We start from the raw sequence: 10,000 nt of genomic DNA on the forward strand, positions 1-10,000 counted from the left end.
TATTATAGAAAATGGGAATATTGTTTGAACCTTCCTTTAGTTGTTCGATTTATGTTAGATATTGAATTTTAAGGGAGGTATTGAGTGCCAAATATTTACACGTGAATATTATAAAGCACGAGTATCATACAATATTATGAAGCGTCGGAATATTAGTAGAATTATGATCTAGATATTGAATTTATGTTTTATGCTGAATTCTAAGTTAGATATTGAGCGCTAAATATTTACGGATGAAAGATAATATAATGCTCGTGTTTTATCCGTACATACATACATACATACATCCATCCATCCATCCATCCATACATACATACATACATACATACATTTTGATTGACTACCTTGTATCTCTTTCACGCGTCAAAGTCAACAAACTGAACTTGCTGATAATTTTCGTTTTCTAAGCATCAGGAATTTATATTATATACTATTGAAACTAGGGGGCGCTTTGTCTGTCTGTCTGTCTGTCTGTCTGTCTGTCTATTTGTCTACCCGTTCGTTTGTGTGTAATTATGTGTGTCTAGCGTGTTGGTTTCTCTCTCTCTCTCTCTCTCTCTCTCTCTCTCTCTCTCTCTCTCTCTCTCTCTGTTCCCATTCTTTTTTATATTTATGTATTACAATCACGTATTATTGTTAGTAATATTCTTTATATAGTAATAATATTGAATGACTAGTTAGTGGTTTTTAGTCTCTATATATTAATTTATCCATTCAGTTACTTATATATCCCTTCGTCTATATCTTTCTACTTATAGGTATGTTTATCTATCTATCTATCTACCTACTTACTTGTCTTTCTATCTACATTTCTATCTTTCTGTTTATCTATCTATTTATCTATCTATCTATCTATCTATCTATCTACATGTCTGTCTGCCTGTCTATCTATCTATTTATCCATCTGTCAGTCAATCTACATCTATCTGTCTGTCTGTCTGTCTGTCTGTTCATCCATCTTTCACCCATTCACCCACTCACTCGCTAATTCTATCTAACCAGCTTCCCACTCATCCATTCACCAATCTATCCAGCCACCCACTCACACAGTAACCATGCAAGAACCCATTCTCTCATATACCGAAAGCAAGCAAGGTAAACAAATACCTGGAATATTCGTTAAAAGAACAAACGTGAAAGGAGGAACAGGACACATACCGGCTGACCCTGCTAGCGACTGGGCGAAAACGGATAATAAAACCAGATTATTACAAAACGCGGTGGATTTTGCAATAGAAACCCCTCACTGACTGCTCGTTTTCTTCGCTCTCCTCTCTGCCTCTGTTTGTGGCTGTGGGTGAGGGAGGAGGAGAAGGAGGGTAAGAAGGAGGGTTTAAAGGAGGGTTAGGTCTTATGTGTTTGACTGTAGTGGTCTTGTTAGTGTAGGATTTTGATATTTTGATTCGTAAGGTGAAGTGAATGAATGTGTTTGTGTGTGTGTGAGTATTTGTGTGTGTGTGTGAAGGGAAAGGGAAGGGTTAAGTCATATATATTAGACTACAATGGTGTTATAAATACACTATTTTGATATTTGCTTTGAAGTTCTGAATATTTGTAGATGTTTTGAGTGTGTGTGTGTGTGTGTGTGTGTGTGTGTGTGTGTGTGTGTGTGCGCCACTATAGGGGCAATTTTATTGTACAATTTTCTTTTTCTTTTTCTTTTCTTTTTTTTTTAGGTTATTGGTACGTGTTTTGAGTGCGTTTTGACTTATTGGGTGGAGAAAATGAACGTGTCTGTGTGTGTGTGTGTGTGTGTGTGTGTGTGTGTGTGTGTGTGAGGGGAAAGGGAAGGGTTAAGTCTCATATATCAGACTACAGTAGTGTTGTTTCTGGTGTAATTTGTTATTTGCCTTTTATTATTTTTTTTAAGATTATTGGTACGTGTTTTGTATGCGTTTTGATATGTAATGTGGAAGAAATTAACGTACATGTGTGTGTGTGTGTGTGTGTGTGTGTGTGTGTGTTTGTGTGTGTTTGCGCGCGAGGGGAGGGACAAAACAAAGCCATTTTCCCGAGTGGCAAATTGTAAAGCACTTCCACCTCACTTTTGCAGTCCGCCATTCCTCATTATGACCCATTATGACCCTGGCAAAAGTGGTGACCCGCGCGTGACCTCAAATTGGACTTCTTTTATCGCTTATTGTTCCGCCTCGCTATTGTGTTTCCTGGATTTTGTCGCCTTTTTATTATCACGTTACTCTGTGCTTTTGTTTTTCACTCTGTTCCTGATTGCTACGAATTCTTTCCTGGAAAAAAAGGGTGTGTGTTAGTGTGTATGTGTATTACTGTGTGTTGCTGTATTAGACCAGTGCTGTGATGCAGGTTGAGGTCTCAGGGTGATTGTCTTGTAAAGCCACAGATTAGTCATGCTTCTCATTGATTTTTCTCAGTGATGATGTAAAAGTCTTTTTAAGTTATCACTAGAAACCTAACTATCTCGTGGTGATGCCAGTATCAGTCAAACACAGCACTCAGGTATATCATGTTTAATGTCCAGGCATACAAAGTACACGGGCAGCAGGCAGGAGAAGGGAGACACGAAACGCCTGTGAGCGCCAAGCAGATTCCCTCAAGACCGGGTCACCCACGAGGCACTAACCAGCACGGGGGCTGCAGCACAGCAACAAAACAAAGGCCTGCGAAGCCAAAGAGGTACGAGAAGTGTATAATGATTGAATAAATAAATAAATAAATAATGAATAATGATATTTAATAATTACAATAATGATAATCATAATAATAATAATAATAATAAAATAAACTTATATACCGTAACAATCACTATCACTATCATTAACTATCACTACCACCATCACTATCACTACCTCTAGAAATCTAACACTGTCACTATCACCATCGCTAATTATCACTATCATTATCACTATCACTAGAAACCAAAAAAAAAGAAGGAAAAACTCCCTTGAAAATCCTGGTAGAGGGTGTTAGCAGCAGTGATCAGGTGACGAGGGTGTGGAAATGCGGTCCTCAGCGCGGCGAGAGTGAGGGAGGGAGGGAGGGAGGGGGAGGCAGGGATGCGTAACGCGTGCACTGGGCGAGCTAAGTTGTTTTGCCACGCACCTGGACGAGCGGGAATCGGCTTCTGGCAAAAACATATCGAGTGCTCGGGATCGGAATCTGTTGTGAAGCCGCTACCATTACCACCGACACCCCCCCTCCTCCTCCTCCACCTCCTCCTCTTCCTCCTCCTCCTCCTCCTCCTCCTCCTCCTCCTCCTCCTCCTCTTCCCCCTCCACTCTCATCCCCTATTCCTCCTCCCCTTCCAGCCCTCTCCAGCCAGCCTCCACACTCACCACCTCCTCACGTCCATTTTTCTTCCCACCACTCCCACCTACGATATATTCTCAGAACCGACTCCGTTCCCCACCGCCCTCGCCGCCACTCGGCCGTCACCGCCACTCTGCCTCACGCCGCCACCCGCCAAAAAACAACACGCGAGCCACCGCCTCACAGCTCATCTGCGGCTCTCTCTTGCCTGCCCTCTCCCCTCCTTTCCCCGCCCCTGCTCGCCCTCCCTCACTCCCGCTAATTAGCGTCTCGGCCACGCTCTCACTTCGCTGCCTTCCTTTTATTAATTGATTGCCAAAAAAGGGAGGCGTATCCGTGAGGAATAATTCCCCTCAGCCGGCGGCAGGAGGGAAGGAAGGAAGGAACTCCTGATCGCCGCGCTGACCCGCGCCGCAAAAACACAACCTTTCCGCTGTGACAAATGGCGTCCCGGATCACCGGCGAAAGTTTTATCCTGTTTGATCCTTCCATTTGCCAAACGCAGCTGTCCACTAAGCTGCTTCCGCGCAAACAAATCGCCTATATGCTCCCTTAATGTGTGTGTGTGTGTGTGTGTGTGTGTGCTTTAGTGCGCGTGTGTGTATACATAGTCTACATGTATACTCGCATGTATATATATATATATATATATATATATATATATATATATATATATATATATATATATATATATATATATATATATATATATATATATATACACACACACACGTATATGACACGTGTAGGTAACATCATTGTGTAAGAGGATCCTCGTGGTGGCGGCGCTGGGCGGCAGGTCCTGCACCACCGCCATCAGGCTGCCCAGCGGTGCATTAAATAAGACTGGGATATTTGCCGGTAAGGAAACAATAGAGGGCAGCGGCAGCAGCGCCACGCAGCACCAACGCGATCACGGGCCAGACGCACCTGCTACACACGTTGAAAAACATGCGTTTTACAAGACTGCAAATGTTTAAAGGAAAGCTTCACGCGCAGCACAGCGGGGTGGTAGCGCCGTGTTATCGCCGCCCCGCCATAACACTGCACACACAGCGGCCCTCGGCCACCTTAACAACCCGTGGTGACCTCAAGGGATTACCAGCCAACCGCGGCAAGCACCACAACACTATAGGTGTCTTTAGTGCCACCCTCAGGGTCACACTGCAGCTCTGTAGTCATTCTCTTTGAGTATTAAGAATGCTACTAGATCAGTCTGTCTGTCTGGCTCATAGTTTCAGAGTAATGAGGCACCATATGATGATAAAACCAACCCCATTCAACTTGAAATGGTCGACAGTCTACATGGAGAATGGCCAAATTTCAAACAACGTACGAGTACACGGAGAACAGGGAACTCAAACACTGGGGCTACCGCGAGCAACAGTTGGAGCACTGCCCTCACTGGAACCTGAAGTCTTCCCTCAGCCTTGGGACACCGGCCGTTGCTGGGGCTTTGTATCATGACCCCTTGATCCCTGCACCCTGACTCTAACCCTGACCTTTGAGGCTGACCCTGATCCCTGACTCGAACACCTGACCTTGATGTCCCTTGACCCTTGATCCCTAACCCCTAACCTTAATCCCAGACCCTGGCCTTAACTCTTGACCCCTGTACCCTGACCTTTACCCCCTTACCCTGATCTCTCACCTTTGACTCCTTACTCTTATCGTAACACCATGTGCTAACTCCTTGACCCCTCACCCTTGACCCCTCACCCTGATCCTTACTTCTGTAACCCCCTTATCTCTATCCCTTTGCTCTAACCTCTGCCCTAATCCCTACTAACCTTTGATACGTGATCTGCAGCTCCCGTGACCTATTAACCCTTGACTTTTGAGGCTCCAGGGGTGGGAGCAAAAAAAAAAAAAAAAAAAAAAGGTACAGCGATTTTTTCAATGAGTTACAACAGCGTGGATTTGAAAAGTTCCCACGACTGGAAAATTTTCACCTCTGGACGCAGTGTAATATTGTAAGAAATGTATCACGCAATTTGAACGGACTCGAATGAAAGGAAAAAAGAGGGAGGGATGAAAAAAAAGAACTGAGCTGATTTACGAATTTAATATAGAGGCTCCAAAATTGAAAGCGAAAGATATGGTGGGAGGTGGTGGGAAGGTGAATAAAAGTAAGGAGTATATGGGAGGCCAGATAAATGAGAAGTAATATAAAGGGGAGAAGAACGCGGCAATGGAAGGGAGGGTAAAAATGAAATAAGTGGTGATGAGGAAGAGACAAATGAAGGATAAAGAAAGAAAAGGGGAAATATGAAAGCAATACGTTTCCACAATGATTTAATCTTATGGATGAGGAGGAAGAAAAGAGAAAAAAGTTCAGGAATGATGAATTTATCTGTGAGATGAGATGAGATGAGATGAGAGAGAGAGAGAGAGAGAGAGAGAGAGAGAGAGAGAGAGAGAGAGAGAGACGAACAAAGAAACATACGAACATACATACACTTACAAACAAATGTACGTGTATTTATGGAAACATACATACATACATACATACATACATACATACATATATATACATTCAGACAGACAAACACAGACAAAGGCATAGACTAAAAAAAAAAGAAGAAACAAGAACTTCAACAAAAAAAAGGTAAAAGAAAAAGAAAAAAAAACTATCCTTCCATCAAATAAAACAAAATAAAAAAGAAAAAAAGAAACAAACAGGGACAAGAAAGAAAGAAAGAAAGAAAAAAAAGAAAGAAAAAATGAAAAAAAAAAGAAAAAAAAAGAACCTTGACGGCAGAAGATATTTAGGAAGGAAATAAATACGTAGACATAACATAAATAAGAGAAGAAGAAAGGAAATAAAGAAAGGAGGAAAAAGAGGAAAAGAACGAGCCCTTTGTTGGCGTAGCTGATGTGAGGGGGGAGACACGCCCCTCTTTTCTTTCCCCGGACACGTGGGAGGGGAGAGGGAATGAGGGGAAAGGAGTCTGGATAGTAGGGGTGGTGGGGGGGCAGGATGAGGGACTGAGGGAAAGAGATGACGAAGGCAAGAGAGAGGCAAGGATGAGTGCCATGAGAGGGGAGTGAGGGAGAGAGAACCAGGTATAAGGAAACGTGAAGAGATGAAAGAGGGAAGTGGAAAGGTGACAAATAAGCTAAATTGTTGAGGAAGAGGCTCAGGAAAGGGTGAAGAGGAGAGGAGAGAAGAGAGGAAACAGGGAGAAGGAGAAATGGAGGAGAACAGGAGAGCGAGACAGGAGAGAAACAAGGGAACGAAAGGATAGATAAGGAAGGAAGACGTTGAGGAAGAAAAAAATAAATAAAAATGACAAGGAAGAATGAAACGAGAGGAAGGAGGAATGAAGGGAAAGAATCAGATGAGAGAAAAAAAAAAGACGGAGAAAAAATGAAAGAGAAAAATAAACAAAGTAACAAAGAAGGCGAGAGAAGACTGTGGATAATATGATAATTTGTGTGTGTGTGTGTGTGTGTGTGTGAAATCTTACGTACAGGGAAGCCATGACAACGCCTAATTGAAGCTAGCCCTCCTACCACCACCCCCTGCCAAGCTCCTTTGCCGCCTGCCACACTCTTCTGCCCCCTGCAATGCTTCCCTACCCCCTGCTACGCTCCCCTGCCCTCTACCACCATTCCCTGCCCTTTGCCACGTTCCCTTGCCCCCTGCCACATTCCCTTGTTCCCTGCCACGCTCTCCTACCCTTTCCTCTGCCGTCCCATATCGCTTTCCCCTGCTTCCACTGCCGCTCTTCTCCCCTGCTTCTCCTGTCTTCTCTGTTTCTTATTGTACCTTTCCCCTGCTCACCTTTCCATCCATTTCCCTAACTCCTCCTTTCCCTCTCCCCTTGCACTACCCTGCCACACCCCTGTCGTTCTCTCCCTAGTGCTCCTCTTCACTCCCTTCCTACCTAACACTTCTCCCTATTAGTTCCTCTATCCCGTACACTCCTTCGCTGCTTTTGCCTTAGTATTCCTCCTCTACCCGCTGCTTACCTAACACTTTCCTATCTCCTGTGCTTTCTGTCTTCCTTCATCTCGTTCCCTGCTTCCTTCTCTGCCTCTCTGCTTATCAAACTAACACTCCTTCCCTTTACTCCCCCTATCAATTCACCTCACATCCTGACCCCCACCCCCCCAGCCACCTTCCTTCGTGACGGACTTGGCTGGGCTGTGAATAAATAATGGACAAGAGAAATACCGCAGCGAGGAACATTAAGGCTCAGTATGTTTCACGCCGCCGCGGTTTCTTAATGACCTGGATTTTTGGGGAAGAGAAATTAACTTCTGCTGCTCAAGGATGAAGAATACGAAGTTCAGACTAATCTGCGCGTACATTTAGAAGCTGCCTCGTATAAAAAAAAAAAAGGATAATAATAATAATAAATAAGGGCTTTAGTTTAGTGTTTTTTTTAATGTTTTGATGTTTTTTATTTTCTAGTTGTTAGTGGTTGATAAAGTGACTAGTATTGTGATTGTTAGGTTAGGTTTGGTTATTAAGTTAGGTTAAGTTAGATTACGTTACATTAGGTTAGGTTAGGTTAGGTTATGTTACATTAGGTTAGGTTACGTTAGGTTAGGTTAAGATAGGTTAAGTTAGGCTGTATTTAATCTTTTAACTAATATCAACACTGATTATTTCTTTTTTAAATAACTCTAAAAACAATTTTACTCAACAAAAATTAAACTATTTGTACTATAAAACTTTGCAATTCTTCAGTCTAACGCCAACCAATCAGATAAACCCTTTCACACTATAAGCTTTTTGCTTTAACTTGATGGATAAGCCACACCCCTTTAGTGTAACGCCAACCAATCAAATAGATCATTCTCATTAACTTTATTAGCCACATACTTCACTCATCACCCATTCACATTTGTCACGTACCATTCACATCACCACCCACATCCACATCTCTCACATCATCTACACACATCACCCTCTCTCTCACATCTCTCACACATCCACACCCGCATCCCTCACGCCTCAGTCACACCACCTCTCATACGCACATCCTTCACACAGACGCAGGGGGCACAGAACAGAGATAAACAAGGAGTAGCAGTGTCCCCAGCATAAGGTCATGTGCTAAAGTTTATTCTACGCCAGTTCACGGACGGAGGCTGAGCGTTTACCAAATTACAGGTGTTAATTCTCCGGTGAAAAAGGGGCAGTGAGAGAAAAAGGGAAATTTTTAGCCGGCATTGCAAAAACGGTCGCTGGTGAGGGAAAGGCTGGAAAAAAGATGTTGGTATATTTCACTGCAATAAAAACAAGCAATATGAGAAATGTTTCGAAAACGAGTGATCTACCAACACTCCAATAGACCAGGGGGCGAGGAGAGGCTGGGGAAAAAAAAACGTGAAAAAATAAACATGAAAAATAAGAATGTACAGCACATACACACACACACACACACACACACACACACACACACACACACACACACACACACACACACACACACACATTCTCTCTCTCTCTCTCTCTCTCTCTCTCTCTCTCTCTCTCTCTCTCTCTCTCTCTCTCTCTCTCTCTCTCTCTCTTTGATTAATAATTTTTCAAGAGCGACAAAATAGCAGTTCTTATTTTTTATTTATTTTTTATTTTTGTATGAGTCCTTGGCCCGCCTCTTTCACACACACACACACACACACACACACAGAGAACAATATGAAGAACAAAACAACAAACAATACCACCAACAAAAACCCGCTAGTCACATGTTTTGGTGGCGGTGAGGCGAGGTAACACGCACAACAGAAATGAAAGCATTACTGATGCAAGAACCAACTCGCCAACGACCCCCGCTGTCTCCGCCGCAGCGCCACCCCGTTAATATGACAGCGGAAGCCTCACCAAATACGCGGCGGAAAACAACGCTCATGAAAAAGAACAAGTATATTTTGCTGACTTTTCTTGATGCACACAGAGAGAGAGAGAGGGAGAGAGAGAGAGAGAGAGAGGGAGAGGGAGAGGGAGAGGGAGAGGAGAAAATAAATCTTACGAGGAATTACTGACTCTTCATGATATAAAGGGAAAGCGAGAGAAACATAGGGCGGGGGTAAACATATGAAGAATGACATGTATATTTTCGCTGAGTTTTCTTGATACACATACAGAGAGGAAAATAAGCTTTATGAGGAATTACAAGTATGTTTGGCCGACTCCTCTTAATACACAGAAAGAGAGGGGGAGGGAAGGAAAGGGAAAACTATAGCTTATGAGGAGGCAAAAGTATACATCGTCGAGTTTTCTTGATACAAAGAGAGGGAAGAAAAAGAAAAAAAAAATGAAGCTCATGAGGAAAATACAAGTGCATTTCTTAGGATTTTCGAGATACAGAAGGGAAAGAAAAGTTACGGGGAAATACAAACATATTTTTTTAGGATTTTTTTTTTTAATACAGGGAAGAAAAAAAATATCGTAAGGAAGGGAAAAGATTATGCAGACTATACTTATTCATTTTTATCTTATTATATTTTTTCTACTTTTCTTATTTTTTTTCTGTAATTTAATTGATTATCTAAATTTACCGTTTTTCTTTTTAGTTTTCTTATTCTATTTCTCATTTTTCTGGTTTACTTTATTTTATTCTGTGTTATTATGGCTTTCTTATTTATTTATTATTTTTCTGATTGATTTAACGTTATTGTTGTTATCATTTATTTTATTTACTTATTCATTTAAGCTTTTATTTTTCATTACTCATTTTCCTGGTTTTTGCTTAATTTC

General features: G+C 42.2%; 1 protein-coding gene across 3 annotated transcripts in view; it reads left to right on the plus strand.

Moving 5' to 3' along the window:
• The window catches only part of LOC135112130 (uncharacterized), a 74,782-nt gene that overhangs the window by 41,177 nt on the left and 23,605 nt on the right, over positions 1-10,000 (plus strand). The window contains exon 2 of one of the 3 annotated variants that reach the window (XM_064026152.1): positions 2,498-2,652. The exons of the other annotated variants lie outside the window; for them this stretch is intronic. The gene's annotated coding sequence lies outside the window, so the exon portion shown is untranslated. The remainder of the gene's footprint in view (positions 1-2,497; positions 2,653-10,000) is intronic. 3 annotated transcript variants of the gene reach the window in all.

Source organism: Scylla paramamosain, chromosome 23, assembly GCF_035594125.1.
Source record: "Scylla paramamosain isolate STU-SP2022 chromosome 23, ASM3559412v1, whole genome shotgun sequence".
Lineage (NCBI taxonomy): Eukaryota > Metazoa > Arthropoda > Malacostraca > Decapoda > Portunidae > Scylla > Scylla paramamosain.